This window comes from Protopterus annectens, chromosome 7.part0 (assembly GCF_019279795.1).
Source record: "Protopterus annectens isolate FY-2018-M chromosome 7.part0, PAN1.0, whole genome shotgun sequence".
NCBI lineage: Eukaryota > Metazoa > Chordata > Ceratodontiformes > Protopteridae > Protopterus > Protopterus annectens.
In genome coordinates, this window is record NC_056739.1 from 1,443,029,509 (window position 1) to 1,443,046,422 (window position 16,914).

A 16,914-nucleotide genomic window follows, 5' to 3' on the forward strand; every position below is an offset into this window, starting at 1 on the left:
GATATTGCAAACACATTAAACATTATGAAATGTGTTTTCTGTTGAAGATTTCAGATGAAAATGAATCAGAAAGCAAGTTATCTCCTAACTTGTCAGATGCCAGGAAGTAAGGGCAGTAATTAACCGCGTGTAGCTCAGGATTGAATGTGTTAAGGCATTTGTATATGGGCATATAAACTCCTATATAAAAGAGAAACAAAACTATTTATCTTGATCAACACATTAAGTTTTGAGTAAGCTTTTAACTGTTTTATGATATATAGAGTATTGAAAATATAATTCTCAAGGGACGTTGCAAGCATAATCTCTGAAAACTGAGTGCATTATTGTCTGTATGAATGCTTGATTCTTCCATTATGCAGACAAGGTAAACAGCTAGATGGCTAGTGTAGAATTCAAATTCCAAAGTCATAATTTATTGTCATATAATTGTACGAAAATAATTTGATTCAGGAGAGATTTTTTTTTTATTTCCAAAATATTTATAATAACAAATAGGCTGTTTATTCTATGGTATTAGAACAGTGGCTTGAGGATTCAGCAAAGTATTCTAAGACTTGTTTTCCAGCTGTCTCTGCAGCTGGGACTCATCCTCACCAACCCTGTTATCCCCTTTTACATGGTGTCGAGGTGTTTGTCAATTATTACCACCTCTCTTGATTCACAGCTAATCTCCTGCCATCTTAAAGAGTCAGGCCTAAGTGTTGCAGGTCATTTCTTATAAAACACATGCATCTAATATCTATATTTCCTAATACCTCTTGCCTTTTTTTTGTCTCTCAAAAATCTACTTTACCAAACTTTTTACTGCTTTCCTGCACATGTGACTGAACCCCTGTAATCTCTGTTCCTTGCCATCTCTGCAACATGCTTTTTGGCTTCTACACAGATTTTTTCATTTTTTTCATCACTGCAACAGTATGCATCTTACTTCCCATCTCAGGGACTTCTTCATGAACTCAAACATCCTCAGCTGCTCCACCTTTACAGCCCCGGGTTTTGTAGAACACAAAAGCCATGGTCACACCCCTGTTTTGTAATCCTTATTTTTCAGCTTCTTTTAGTATTCTTCTAACACACACTACCATCTGACAAACTGTGAGAGTTGGGTGCAGTACCTCTGATTATAGCTTTGACATACTCATTTAAACTTCCTTTATCCTCAAGAAAGCTTTCCAGATTGTTCATTCACTAAACAAATACAAAGGTCCTTGTCCAGAAGGAGGTATTGCTGGATGTTATAATGTTTTTGTCAATCTCAATCCACATCTGCATGCTGTGGCACAGTATCACAATACCTAAATGGAATATTCCAGAATCAATGAAATTATCTGAAACGGTGTTAATAGGTTAAGAGATGGTGATTACTAATCCAAATCACTAACTTAAATATAGATTTTCAAATTTTAGCAAAATCTAGTAATAAAATATAGTTACAATGAATGTTGATTCCTGTCCTATTCAGTTTGACTTTTTTTCACTATGGCAGATCATTATAGAGTACCATGTAGCATGTACAGTCTGTTGTACCATTTATGGAGTATGTAAAGTACTACTTATATAAACCAAGTATTTTAACATTTGGTACTTCTAAGGCCTTTGATTATAATATTTGTCATCATATTTTTTTTTGCGCAGTTAAGTTATCTGCTACTTTGACACACATGTTTCAAAGTGTATGTAGGCAAACGATACTTGAATTTGAGTAAATATACTTTGTCCCGGTTCCCTTCAATAGACACACATCACACTGAATGACACTTGGTGACCTTTATTAAACTTCTATAACATAGCTTTGATAACCAATATTTATTAATTACAACTGAACATAGTATAGCTGATTTTAATCAAAACATAAACGTCCATGTAATGTTAATCAGGACAGCGTGACCTCACACATCCTTACCCTGTAAGCAGTGTCTATACCTCCGCTTGCTTATTTATTTATCAGTCAGCCTCCAACTTCTCACTTTCTTTTCCCAACTCATTGAAAGGAACATCCAACACCAGAGAGGGAACAGAAGAGGGGAAGCCTGTCCCACTTTTCCAGCCTACCCAGACTGATGAAATAGCCACAATCCCCACCAATCCACCAAAAAAGGGAGGGAGGGTGGGTAGCAAGTTCACACCAAAATGTGATCCCTTGCCCAGCTACACTTGCCTAAACCCCTTAAGCCCCTCCCCCTTACATCATTTCTTCCCAATCTTCCCAATCTTCCCACCTTCCCATTTAACCCTTTCATTCCCCCACCCTCTTAACTCCCATTAATATATTTATCTAACCCCCTTCCGAAGATGTCCCTGGACAAATTGGTTTGGTACCAAACCTTATTTATCAATTTCAGTTAACTACAAGGGCACAACAATGATATTTCAGCATCTCTGTTTATTATTCTGTTGTACCCTTTGTTGAATGCATTACAATGTTTAGTATAATGGGGTGCCTATTGACAAAGGAAAACAGTCTCTCATTGCTTATGTAAATGATTTAGCTTTATTTGCTGATACGATGTAGATATTAAGATATGAGAGCTACATGTCATAATTTTTTAGAATATGAGATTAATTATGAAAAATAAGATTGGATAATTTTTCATAACATAATGACAATTGCTAAGGAAGGCAGAGTCCTTGTATCTGATGCATTTGAGTTTCTGGGAGTACATCAAACACATCACTTGGTTTCTTCCTTGTCATTTACATGCCATCATAACTTAACACTAACTGAACTGTTACTCATTAACTATAATAACAAAGTTGTCTTATTCTGTTTTGGCATGACCTGTTATATAAGATTAATAGATTAAAATCGATATTCTTTTTGCATTTTCTGCAGGGTGGATCTCCACAATTCCCATGGTCACTAATCTTTCCATTTATGCATTGTATTATTCCAACCACTTAATTATAAACAACAATGAGCAAAATTAAAGAAAAATTCTTCAGCATTTCAGGTCCTACATGGACTGACTCAAAGCCCTTTCACTATATGATGTATCCTATAGACTACTAAGAAGTAACCTGTCTCTGGCATACAAGGTGTCCTCTGACCCATTACTGTTGGATTTACTGCACATTTGCAAAGTCAAATGGCATCAGAAATACCTGGTCTAGGGATCTAAACCTCTTCAACATCAACAGAATGGTTTGGACATAAAAATGCATCTCATAGAGGATACCACTGCTGTGGAACAGACTCCCCATCCACATAAAACAAATTTCATCCCTGTCCATTTTCAAGCCCACCATAGATCTATGGATGGAAAACTGAAAATTTACTCCAGGTCTTTCCCCTGTATTTCTAATGGACAGAGGCAGATCCTAAATGTTTTAACTCATGCATGGATCTCCTCAAATTAACTATGATACAATATCTGTTATTCTCATTAAAGGTAATATGTAATTATTGACTATGAGGTGGGAAAGGCCAATCTATAACCAAATGGGATAGGTTATCTCAATCACAAAAAGGGAAATTGGCTATGGTTAAAATGGCCCACAAAGACAGCCAGTCTAGTACTTGCCTATGAGTGAGCAAACATCCTAACATAATAAGGTGAATGCATACACACTCCTGATTCTATTATAAAAAATAAAGAAAGAGACTATATTTTACCTATGCACTATCAAAGTGCCAGTATTTACATACTTTGACTAACTTGTTTCCCTCTATCACATCTGCCAACTCTTCTGTTGTATTTGTACATGGCAACCTGTCTTCAACCCTTCCCATCTAACTCTAGTCCCTCCTTTGATCATCTACCCTGTTTTGCTTTCAGTTATAATCTGTCTCACCATTTGTTCTAAACATACTCTTTTGTTTTTCATTTTCAAAGCATGTGAAATATTAAAGAGATTTTTTTTTTTTAAATTTCAGATGTGTACTGACTTGGCCCTGTTCTATAACCTGTGCTGTTCACTATAATTTTTTTTACTTTTTTTTCTGCCAAGAATCATGCCGGCTTACAAATCTGCCAACATTCATCCCTAAAACATTAATACTTATTCTTCCAAAATGTTTCTACATTCATCAACCAGTAACTTCATTCTCATTCTCCTCATCAGTAACTCCACAGCACCCACACACAGTAACTCCACAGCACCCATACAGTAACTCCACAGCACCCCCACAGCACCCACACACAGCAACTCCACAGCACCCACACACAGTAACTCCACAGCACCCACACAGTAACTCCACACATCCACACATAAGCTAAGTGTCAGGTAATTTGGATAACTTAGCAAACAATTGAAACTCCCCAGACTATTATACTGCACCTGTCATCTGCTTTTCTTCTTTGCCTTGATACAAAGTTTTAAACACCCTTGAGATTTCTTCTCCTGACCAATGCTGCTCACCCATTCTCCTACCTCTCTTTCAAGCAAAGTCCATCTTTCCCTTCCATCCATTCTGTTGTAATAAACATCTCAACCTATTCATTAAGGTAGCCACTTATTTCAAGTCTACCCATTTCACAGTTCCATCAGTGCTAGTGGAAACATTCCCTTTTAGTTTCTGTAACTTTCTACCCTTACATTTGATGTGTTATCTGGACAATGCCAGGATGCAGTTCCTCACTTTTTATCCTCCATGATACTTTCCCCTTCAAATTGGGTAGTGCCCTTCTTTTCATACATACACGATCCTTCGCTCATTCTACTGTTGCATCTTCCTTACAGTACATTGACTTTCCATGACAATTTTTCAGTTTTCCACCCAGTCTTTGAGTTCTCTAGTGGAGTTAAATCATATTACTACAAGACAATAAACAGCACCAATCCCCCAACTCTCTTACATTAGTACTGGATAGCATTTTCATTTCATTAATTTTGATGACAGTTACAACCACAAAACCTAAATGGTCAATGCTCATGTGGCTTGCTTAGAATTTTCTGACACCCTTTTCTTCCCATTATACTGTGTTACAGGTTCATAGATAATTAGGCATGCAGTTCAGGAGATCATTGAGGAGCATAACCTATTTTCCCAGTTGCACAGAAACACTGCCAAGTTATGTGAATGCTCGGAGTCACACAACAGGCAAATGTAGGCTGAGGGAATCAAACCCTTGTTTACAGTTCATAGCTTTAAAGCTATGCCCCAACCCAACTGCCAGACTAATCTGTCATAACTGGTGTTTTGTCCATTCTCACATATCCCAGTCACTGCTGATCTCTTCATACTAACTAATTTGACATGACCTTTACAAGTTTGTAGGTATATACTAGGCTAATGATCACTAAAGCCTTTATAAGCTTAGCTGTGTAACCCAAGTGTGTCTCACAAGTCATATGTTTTCAACATTTATATGCGGGTGAGTTTTGGTTATGACATGATTTACTGACTGCCTCTGTCCATTAGAGAATTAAATATTAGATTGGGGTGATTTTTCAGTTTCCCATCTAATGGTTCAAGTTACACTTAAATAGGCTTAGGGATGGACTTTGTTCAACATCAATGGGGAGTCTATTCCAGAGAATGGCGATTCTCTATGAGATACATATCTGTCTCTACAACATGTCTTGTTTATGTTTCAACCAAAATTTAGGTCTGTAGATCTGATGTTTGTTATATAGATGTACAAAAGGTTCATCATACTGGTATCCAGGGGTGCCTTGTATACCAGGTCTCTCAGTAATCAGTATGAGACTAAGTATAACGATAGGGCTTTGAGGTGATCTTCATGAAATACATTGTGTTTATGCCCATTATTCTTTTTGTTAGGAATCTTTGTGGACATTCCAGTTGTTGCATGTGTCTGGTCCTCTACATACTGATTTGATAGGTCTGTTGAGGGCTGAGTATAGCGGTCCAATGACTTCCCTTGACCTAGATGCCATGCACTTATTTATAAGTTGAGCAAAATGGAAGGATTTCCTCATTACCTTGAACATATGTTGGTTGAAGGCCAGGTTACTGTCTGTGTATATTCCCAGATCCCTGACTAGTGGGTCTGCTCATAGTGGTTTTGTATCAATGATGTACTACCCTGGGGTGGCCATCTTCCCAAAAGGTACTATAATGCATTTTCCGGCATTAAGTTTTAAGCTGTGGCTTTGGCACCAGTCATTTTTCTGTGTTAGACCCTTTTGTAAGATGATTGCATCTTGAGAAGATTTTATGACTACTTTCACTTTACAGTCACCTATGGACCTGGTCTACCAGAGGCCTTTGAGATTAGTCTTTACTTCTAAGAAATAGATGCCAGTGAGGAGTGGGCTCATCACGGAGCCCCAATGGACTCCACTGATGATGTGCTTCTTTGTGGAGGTGGTCCCACCAGTTTTAACTTCCTGGGTCCTATCTGTGAGTCATTTGGCTATCCAGAGTGTTATAGTGGGGTTTATGCCTAATTCTGTAAGTCTGCTAACATTACATGAGTGAGGTAATGTATCAAATTTCTTAGCCAGGTCAAGGTAAGCAGTACGCACTGTTTTCTCATCATCCATTTCCTTGGTAACCTTTCCAAAGAAGTCCACCAGGTTCAGTAGGCATGACCTTCCTTTGACAAAGCCATACTGGGATGGGTTCAGTGTCTGAAGGTCTTTTATGTCTTAGTTGATCATTTCCATGATAATTATTTCCATGGCTATGCATATAACACTTGTCAGACTAATGATCTTATAGTTTTCAAGACCTGTTAATGGTCCATCCTTATGAAGAGGAATGACCATTTCAGGCCTCCATTTTCATGGCCCAAACATAAACAGTAACTCCCATGGTCCTGATAGGTCATATTTTAGACTACTCATGAGGCATCCTAGGATATTATCAGGGATCATTGAGGCTGTGTTCTTGGCCTTAGTGAGTACAGTTAGGGCATGATGTCTATTTATAGTTGGAGGGGTTACGTTTGAAGGTATTTCTTGGAGATGGTTGGAGGTGAGTGGGGAGTAAAGCTGGAACTGAAATTGTTGGCAGATTTGCTTTATCACCTGACTTAGTCAATGTGGCACCATTAACCACCAGTTCAGCACGCTGTTGTGTGCTGCTTTTGAGGATTCTGACATTGATGAAGATGACCTTATGCTTGTCTTTTGCCTTGGTGGTTATCTTGAATTCAGATTTGGATTCATTGGATATAACTAGCCATCTTACTTACCAGTTTAATTTGATGAGAGAGTTATTATTTTTATGGGCGTGGCATTACCTAATTTTAGCCATGATCTTTTTCCTTATGTTGTATAACCTATTTAATTTGGGATACCATCAGGGTGGTTTGTTTTTGGAGTTACTTTTGGGCTTACATCTGGTACATCCAGCAGTCTATATGCAACCATTGTCATCCTGTACAGAGTTTCTCTGAGAAATTCCTCATAGGCTGCTGTGTTCTCTGGGTTTGGAGGATCACTGAATTTTGACATATTATTTCTTATTAAAAGGTAGTTTGCCGTTTAAAAGTTCATATCTGTTACTGGATTTATTGGGGTTACTGAGTTAATTTCGAAGGATACAGCTTTATGGATGGATCTTATCAGGTAGTACATGACATTTGGGAGGGTGCAGCATTTTTTCATATTTGTGAGTATGAGTTCCAGTATTTTTGAGACTGTAGAGGCCGTATGCACTTAACTGGTCAATGGTGTCTGTATGTGAGAAGTCCAATCTCTGATGCCTGCAAAGTTGAGGCCATGTTAGATTCCCATTCTATAGAGGGATAATTCAAGTCCCTCATGAGTAAGATGACAGGTTGGAAGCTGAATGTCTCTGTTGGTCAAAGTATCCAATATGACTTTGTTGGACATATAGGGTGACCTGTAGTTTGCTAGGATATGGTATGGTATGGGATTTTATCTATAGTGTCCAGGAAAAACTTCACCATGTCATCCTGTTTAACCAACCTAGGGGTATGCTTGTTATTGATGTATATTAGGACACATCCACCTTTAGTTCTACATGTCTAAAAGTGTGGAAGGCACTGAAACCTTGCCCTGCCAGGGTACTCTCTGCAGTTTTAAACCATGTCTCAGTCACTTCACAGATTTCTGTATTCTCTAGAGTGAGAAGGGCTTAGAGGGATTGTAGTTTTGTTTTTTTTTTTTGTTTTTTTTTTTTTTTTTTAAGGCTCCTGGCATTGAACAGTAACACCTTGTGGTTCAGTTGAGTTGATTTTGCTGGGTTGTTAGGTTGTCAGCTTAAGTTGTATAACTACACACTTATGAAAAAATGTATTGGGTTTTTGACAATCATATGGTAAATTTGTTTATTTGCATACAACATCACTCCCTTTCTCCAACATTAACAGTTAGGTTCACTCTGAATCTTGCTAAAATTTAAGTTACCAATCCCTTTCAGTATTTTTGCTACTGACCTGAATGTTCTGTCTCCCTTATTTCAAGTTACTCTAATGCAATATAAATGTATATTGTTCCTGACATCAATTTTCTTGATCATGTCAACACAGATAGTTTGTCTCCTTGCCTTTATGGATTACTTATCCCATCCTGCATTCAATGACTTATCAATTCCCTTGCATTTTAAGTTCCTTAAACATATCCCTGTCCTCTGATCCAATACCTCTTCACACATCTGTATCCCACATTAGAATAAACTATTAAGTGTTGCCTAGCGGTGCTCATTTCATGTTCTCACTGTCAAATCTCTAGCAATTTCTTCCAAAATTGATCTATGTATACTTGCCTTTGCTCTGAATGCACACTTCTTATGACACCTCTCCTACCATCTCATATCAGAAGTACACATGATTGTTTTAAAATAAAAGTTGACATCATTTTGTCAGGTGTTATGCAGTCACCTCTACCATGCAAAATATATGATGGATCACACCATGCTCATATTTTTTCCAAGTTGACAAGACCACAGAACTTTGATGAAGATTTTTGCTTTATATTCAGAAGAAACCAACACAGTTATGTCACTAAGAAACAATGTTTTCTATTCCTGCAGCATATCTTTTCCTTTGGCTGTCTACAGATAAGCATATCTCTAATCCATTTATTATTCAGCTCATGGGCAGGATAGTACTCCACCTTAGTGTCAATGTTTTAAACCCATTTACAGCTCACTGTTTCAGTACTGCTTTTGAAGAATATCAAGTGACAAACAAGAAATTAACAGCTAAGCACATTTACATATTAAATACTCATTTGATGTGCATGGCAATGCTGAATGCAAGGATTCAATATCTTTTTTAGTAATAACTAATGAATCATTACCATGGAAACCATGCATCACTTTTGAGGTTCCTGTGCAATTTTAATCCTCTCAAAAGTGTGCCATGTATGTAGAAATGATAGAAATACAAGATCATGATACCCTCAAGATCTGCACAGAAATAGTTGTTTGTTTCATAATTTATTTGCTTATCTATTGTTTTAAAACTAAATAAAAAAATAAAAGATCTGCACAATAACACTGATATGATGATATTTAGTGAAGGAAGATGTCTTTTCTTCTGTAATATTACAGATGTGCAGAAATGTGGGTAGAATTTATTAGGCCAATCAGTATCTCACTATGAACTGAACTCTAGATCACCATAAACAAATTTTAAGATTTTACTGGCTAGTATGACTCTTCTTGTATCAAGTAATAATTTGTAAATCCTCTGAACTTTGACTTTTCTGTATCAGTTAAGTTATGTCAGGCACTGCCTTGTCTCTATAATCATTATTAGATTATATCCCAACTTCCCATGTATTGAAGTGCATAAATGAACTCCTTTTTTGAATGTATCTATTGTCTATTATCCCTGCCTCCAACAGATGTCATTAAAAATACTGCATGTGTACTACTAACACCTAATCAGATTGTATAAAACTCTGTACTCTGTGTAGTACTAATCACTAGAAATTATATATTTTTTGTACACTGTTTTATTACTGTAAATATTACATTGTTGTAAAATTTTGAGCTGTAACTGGAGCTTTTCTCCCGGGCCTCCACTGAAAATGGGTTTCCTGACTCAGTGGACTTTCCCAGTCAACAAATTTCAATCAGTCAATAAATAAATAAATGAAGCAGACCTCTCTGCATTACAGGACTTACTTTTGTTTATTTTTCAATTGCAGATACTTAAGCTAAATTTTGATTTTTTTTACTATGTAGATCTTGTGCACAATGAAGAGTAATGTTTCAGACATACTTGAAATATCACACTAATGGTATTTTGCTAGAATTTGCTAGTGTGAAATTTAGGGGCATATTCTGTCTAGAAAACTATGATATGTTATTGGTTAGCATTCCTAGCCTGTGCACTTGGTGTCATAAAATGTATGGTTATATTTGCATTTTATATCCGATCATTTAATGATGACATGAAAGGGTCTTGAAAACAAGCACATACATAACTCATGTACCATACCACTTTTGTTATTGAAATAAAATAAAAAAGGTAAAAATGTCTGTGATATTTATATGAAGGCCATGTTGCCTCACACAGATTATATTTCAAACTACCTTAGCATAAGTAATTGAAACCCCTGACATATGAGAAACCCATTATACCACAAGATAAAAATGAGAAGCCAAGCAATTGTGAATAGTCCTGCATTTGAGAACTCAGTTTGGTTTACATTCTTCTATCACATTATCATGAACGCTGCTTGGTCTTTTTAATCTATTGTACAAGGCCATTAACTTATGTGATGGTAATGTTTCTTTTATCTCACCATAGTAGAGTCTGACTACCTTTTACAGCTTTGTGTGTGGAATAATAATGTATGTAAAGAATTTCTGGCTTTTTTAAGCAACTGAATGTTAAATTTGAGATGCAGCAGGATGTGCTCTTTATAAATATATACACAGTGGAACTTGCCAAGACTATGTTTCCATTCATACAGCTCAGCAGTGTGCAGCTCCTACCTACATATTAGTCCTGCATTTGAGAACTCAGTTTGGTTTACATTCTTCTAAAAAATTATCATGAACACTGCTTAGTCTTTTTAATCTATTGTACAAGGCCATTAATTTATGTGATGGTAATGTTTCTTTTATGTCACTATAGCAGAGATGTACACCGACTACGTTTTATAGCTTTGTGTGTGGAATAATAATGTATGTAAAGAGATGCAGCAGGACTTGCTCTTTATAAATATATACACAGTGGAACTTGCCAAGACTGAGTTTCCATTCATACAGCTCAGCAGGGTGCAGCTTCTGGCTACATATTAGGTAAGGTACAGCAGGTGTTTCACAGCAGCCTGAAAACGAGATTTTGTCATGGAAAGCTGCAGTAAAACCATATGTTTGAATGTGCTCTCAGAAACAGACTTGCAGAAACTATGCACTTAAAAGACAGTGGTAATGTGGAGAAAAAAATGGAAACTACGTAACACTAATCAGCTTTAAGCAGGAAAAATTCAGTGGAGGAAGAAGACCATAGAGGCTGAGATTTGTACATCATTTCATAAAATCAGGAACTGAACATGATAGGAGCAGTGAGCATGGCACATTGTGAATTCAGCAACTCATGTGATTTTATACTTTACAAATCATTACTGAAAGATGAGGAGGAGGGTCCTAAGTTAGGCTGCACCCCTAAGATGTTTGCTGCATTACTACTGTAACTGTAAGAGTAAGCCAAAGCCTGTGTGAAGGAGAAATAATTACAAATTGGTTGCCAAAGAGCTTATTACTGGTTATTGGTGTAATAAATGTTTTCCTAAAGTCTATTACATGTGATCAGGAAGAAAAAAGTATGGCTGCAGAAGACAAATTTTACAACAGGTATTAGTAGAAATCAGTAATATGATATTGGTAAAATAAGAACAATAGTTAGAAACATAGAAACTGATGTTTTAAAAGATGTTTAAAAAAAATAGAATGTATGTCATAAATGGTCATTTAAAAAAAAGAAAAAAAAAGGCTAGTTTTGAATAACTCCAGAGATACTGAAACAAGCAACAAAAAAAATAGTGGTTGAAAACCAGTATCCACATGTCTAAAAACAGCAGCATGTTTACTTAAATATATAGAAACAGATGATGAGGACATTTCAAAGTAAGATAAAAGCAATCCAAAGTGTGCTATAAGAGGCATGTCCAGGCATGCTGACAGAAACTCCTTTCTATTAGCTGAAGGAAAACAGAGAAAGTAGATATTAAAACAGAAAAGTGTCTCAGAACACTCAAGGCAATCTGAAATAATTCAGAAATATCGAAACTCTGGAGGACACAATCTGAATGTAAAGAGTACACAATTTGGGACAATAATACAAATGATACACTGCTCAGAATTTGAATTTAAATGGTACAAAAGTCATAGCTTTGGAGAGAAGATGAACTAATTTTTAGTGATTAACAGTAAACCTAAATTCTAGGTATAAGCTGATGGAACTAGAAACTTTGGATGGAGTTTTAAACCCGGGTGTTGGCTTAAGCGGTAATGATCACCATGCTCAAATTCTCTTATCTTCTCTTCCTTTATGTCTGCAGTCTATCAAGCTTCAGTACTGATGTGCCCTCATTCATCCCATGGGTTAAAGCTAATTGTAGAGCTGTCATGTATGCAGCTATTGTTTTTCTCTACTATGCATGACACTAACTCTGGCACTGTTGACCAGTAGGTGCTCCAGTACTACCTGAAGGGCATCCTATGTATATGCTCCCACACACATGCTCCTTGAGAGCTACCATCTCTGTGTTATGATCACCAAGAACATTTCCTTTGGTGTTGTGACCATGGTGAGCTTTTGGCATTCATCTACATGGAAGCAGTCAGCTTTTGGGAAATATATGCCTCCTAAGATGAGAGAACCAATGTAAGGTATTCATTCCTACCATCCCTTGCTGGATCTTCTAGCAGCAAAGCCACTAATCAAGCTTGGTTTGTTTGAGTCCTAATCAGGGCTTTTATTGCTCCACTCTACAGAGAACACAGGATTGAATTCAGACACAATTTTCAAAAGAGATACTTAAGAACATATAATTATGTGGCTTAACATACTCTGCTAGTCTGCATTTCCCCACAAAACATGCCATTATCCCTAGTGATCTGACCACGTGGTGATAACAGTCGGCAGAAACATTGGCCATACAATAGTGAAACAATTTTCACAGCAGCCCGAAAATCATTTCTTCACTTTGGTGTAGCTATACATTGATGCTTCAAGAATTTCCCTAGTGCCATTGCATGCACTTACTGCACAAATGGGTGGGACCATTGGTGGGACCTCTCCTGTTTGGTATCTACTTCTCTGAAGTACAGGCTAGCACAGAAGGCCTCTGGCTAATGAAGTTTGTAGATGACTGCAAACTAGGAGCTATAGTCGAGTCCCCAAATGATGTGGAAATCCTACAGAAGGGCCTTGCTGAGACAGATGCCTGGTGTCAGAGCCATAGCCTCAAGCTCAATGCCAAAATGTGCATTGTCATCCCCTTTGCTAAAACTCAGTACCCATGAACTACTACATAGACAGCAGTCTACTTAACACCAAATGTGTGATAAGAGACCTTGGGATCCAGGTGGACAGTAGTCTGTCCTTTGATAGTCACATTGCCACAGTAGTCAGGAAGTCCTTCTACATGGCACACCTCCTCATAAAAGGGTTTTCATCCAGGAAAAAAGAGGTCATTGTTCCCCTCTACTCGACACTCATTAGACCCATTATAGTGTACGACACCCCTTTTGGAATGTACCTCACAAGACATCTGCAGCAGCTGGAAAGGCCACAGAAGTACCTCACAAAGAGGATTACTGGTCTCAAACAGATGCCCTACACTGACTGTCTCAAAGAACTCCAGCTTTACTTCATATCATATTGCCTACTCCAAGGTGATCTCTGCCTAACATATAAAGCTATGTAAAACCCAGAGCTGTTTGACATGCTACACCTTTAGAAATCCCAATCCCTCTGAGCTACAAGCTCTAGGGTCCTATACCTTGTCACCACAATAAACAGGACATGCTGGAGGGATAGATTCCTGTCCCAGAGACTTCCCATACTCTGGAACAGGCTACCGATCTATGTCAAGCAAAGTTCTTCATTAGCACTCTTCAAGAAAAATGTTGATGGAGGCGTGGCCAAGATGGGCTCTGAGTAGCAGCAGATTTCAACAGCTCCACTAAAGAAATATTATTCTGACAGGAATTCTGCCTTCAAACTAAAAACTGAAAATACCTTTGTATATGATTTGAAAGAACTTAACTTCATCTACAATAATATCTAGTTAAAAAACAAAAAAGGCAGATTTTCTTGTCAAATTATTCCTGGATAATTTTTCCTCATCTGAAAGAATTCATCATGAGCTTCATTGAATCCAGCAATCAAGATTCTAGCCTCAAAAAAGAGATTCAGACTTTGATAACAAATATATAGGATCTTACTAAAAAAATTGATAAGCTGGATATACAAATAGATAATTTCAAGGAGAAAACTACCAAACAAATGGATTTACTTCACTGAGACTTGTTACAACAAAACTCAAAGATAACAGGTATTGAAGAAGCTCTAACTGATATGGATGGGAGAATTATTGAAAATGAAAACAATGTGGAATTCTTACTCAAACAAAATACTTCTCTGCAAAATAAGTTAGATGATCTAGAAAACAGATCCAAACGCAACAACCTAAGAATATTTGGACTACCAGAAGGCACAGAAGAGAACAACATGACTAACTTTCTGAATACTTGGTTACCTAAGATTCTTGATCTTACTGAAGCTATGTCCTTTGGTATTTAGAGGGCACATCATTCCCTTGCCACAGTGAATACTGCTAACAAAAAGCAACCTAGATCTATCATTGTCAAATTCCTCTCATTCTCAGACAGGGAATTAGTGTTAAAAACTGCCTGGTTCAAGTCACCAATTAAATTAAATGAAGCTACGATATGTTTTGACAATGATTATTCATCAGCAGTTATAGCAAAAAGAATAATATTCTTACCTTTGATAAAAGAACTGAAGAAAGCACAGGTGAAAACATACCTTTTGTTCCCTGCGAAGCTGAAGATATTTTCATCGGAAGGTCCCAAAATGTTTGAAGACTTAGAATCAGCTCTGAACTATGTAAACGTCCATAAGATCTTGGAAAAAATAAAAGAGATGGAATGGACTAATCCCACGCTTAAGAGAATGGCTTCTAATCCCACTTGGAAGACTTCAGAGAAACAAGAAAGACTAAGAAACAAGTAACTTAAATATCTATGTTTGCAGTTTGTTATGTTTCTGGAAACACTGTCACTGTGTTAAATATATATTGATTTTTTTTCACTTACAAGGTAAGCCTGCTTTTTCCCTTTTTCATGCCACTCACATATGACCTTAAGTATACACATAATTTCATAATTTCATTTTTACTTGTACTGAGATAAAAGTGTATACTAATGATAAATATATGGTTATGGATATTGTTATAAAGATATCTTAAGAGTGAAAGGTAAACAAATGGTGCCATTTTGACAGCAAAATAAGTACTTCTCATATATAAACATTCTAGATTCCCTTTATAATCTCTATTTTTTTAAACTATTTACAGTCAGATCAATTAAACATACATAGTAGTAAATAAAAGCTCTCCCCACATTCAGTTGTCGTTCTCTGTAATCCATATTGAACACTGTTTTTTTTATAGTTTATACCCTAAAAATTAATTTAAAACTTGTATATATGTTAAATTCATATGGGGATAATATGATTTGACAATCTCTTAACATTTTTATATGATTCATAAGTGAACTCCTTTACAGTTTTAAATACACTTTTAAATACACTTTTTTTTCAGTCATGTAAATATAAAATGGATTAATAAGGCTATGTGATTTATTTAAAATACTTTCTGCTACATTTGGAGTTCTGTGGTGCTGTTTATTTATAAAGGACAGTACAAACTAGCTGTACATGTATGAGCAGGCTAAGGGAAGCATGCAGATGTTACTCATATGATCTTTCCCTATACATTTTAAATACAGTTACATACTTGTTATTTTTGGTGGGGTTTTTTTCACTCAAAATGATGAAAAAACATCTTCCAGAGAGTTTGTGAAACTCGAGCTTGATGTCCACGAGCTTATTACTTCATGAACTACCTTATTTTCACTAAAAAATCTTCTCTGCATTCTCGAATGAACTCCATGACATCACGACACATTTTGATGATGTCAGAGCTAGTCGACCTGCTCAACCAGGAAGTCAGTACATGTAATTTCATTGAAAAAGCATCAGAAACACTGGGAAAGGTTGTAGTTACTTTAAAAATGTATTTTAAACTTGCTGACTACACCATTTGGACTCAGTTTGATTCTCAAGAAAGAAATCTTCAATTATCTTATTTTTATTTATGTTTATGGTAAACTGAAAGGGAAGGAAAAAAGGAAAAAGTAAGTGTGCATTTTTTCTTTTAAATAAATGTATCCCATGTTATTTATATTGTTGTGCCTTACTTAACAGGATAAACTAATCTTATTACAAATTACAATTGATTTTCCATTCAGAGGCTGATAGCTAGATAGAAAATAATATGGGTTAAAATAAGCTCACTTAATGCATGATGGCATTTTCTATCACAAGTGCTTAAGGTGTCACCTGACCTTTCACTCTAATGATACTCATATTGATTTGTTTTAAATATTACACCAACATATAGCATATGTGTTAAACGGCTAGTAGTAACTTTAATTGACAGGCTTCTATATCAGAATGCTGCTTTCATAGATTTCAGACCAGTTTTAAGGTACATATAATCACATATGAAGTTATTACTTAATCAGTTTAATTTTTATATACAAAGAAGATATGTTCTGTTGCTGTTGTTTAAAGGTCAGTTCAGAATGACAAAATGGTTTAAGCAATACTTGATGAGTTACAATAACTATGCCTTACCTGTGTTAACGAATATGCAATTATATATAGAGTTAATGTTTTGTATGTTTAACATTCATATATAGTGAAGGTTATGTTTAGTTGCTACAGTTAGAGGTTTATTCCAAATGACATTTTGTTATAAGTA